Genomic DNA, 1,010 nt, shown 5'->3' on the forward strand with positions numbered 1-1,010 from the left:
TATTGTTACTATTACCTCCCCATGCTGTTGAAACCTTTTCTGTTCACTGGACTGGGCTAACCCTGACTTGTGAGGAAGAAAACTGTGATTACTCCTGGTACGTAATCTTCAGACAATAAATCTAAGGGCACAGGTTTTGGAGTAACATGGGCTCTTTCTTAGAGCAGATGATCTTAGACAAGTTATCCTCTCTGATCTTTAGTTTCCTCAATATGAAAATGGGGATCCTTGGGGACTCTGTTGTAGACTTGCCATTAGGGCTAAATTAGCCCGATCCTGTGCACACAGTACGTGCTGAGTATCTGGTGAATCACTGAATGTGGATTTTAGACTACTTTCAAACATTCAATGAACTGTCACAGCATAACTACAATACTGCTGTATGGAAAGCCCTTTGCCATCTTTTGGGTCTCAGCTCAAATGCCACTTCCTCAGAGTCCTGTTCTGATCACACAATTAAAAGTGCCTCCCCCACCTGCAGTCACTTCTCTGTTTTCTTGTCGTCACAACTCTGGTAATGCTCTGAAATTGTCTTGTTCATTCATTGATTTACTTAGTATCTGTCTCTGTCGCTAGAAAGGAAGGTCCGTGAAATCGGGGATCTTGTTCTATGCATTCTCACCTCCTGCCCTGGCCTCGGCATCCTCACCCATCACCTGCGGGACGAAGGAGGAAAAGAGAAAGGTGAATGCTGCCTGGTCCACCTGAGCCTCACGCCCCGCCCAACTCAGACCTCAAATTCCCTCCCGGCTGGGCGTGGCCTTTGTCACCCACGTGAGCTGCAGTGGGACTCCGCCCCGCTGGTAGGATGGGCGTGGCCTCCAATGTTGTGTCCGCCGCGTGCAGGCTGTCGTCAGCGGGAATAGAGTCACGTCACACGCACGCAGGCCTTGCCCCGCCCTGTCTTCTTGCCGCAGGCGGAAGAGGGCGTGGCCAGGCGCGAGGTCCCCGCAGCTGCCGGCGCGGCCGCCTGAATCGCCTCCAGGTGGCTGCTCTCAGCTCTCGGACGC

Source organism: Myotis davidii, unplaced genomic scaffold (assembly GCF_000327345.1).
Source record: "Myotis davidii unplaced genomic scaffold, ASM32734v1 scaffold1703, whole genome shotgun sequence".
NCBI lineage: Eukaryota > Metazoa > Chordata > Mammalia > Chiroptera > Vespertilionidae > Myotis > Myotis davidii.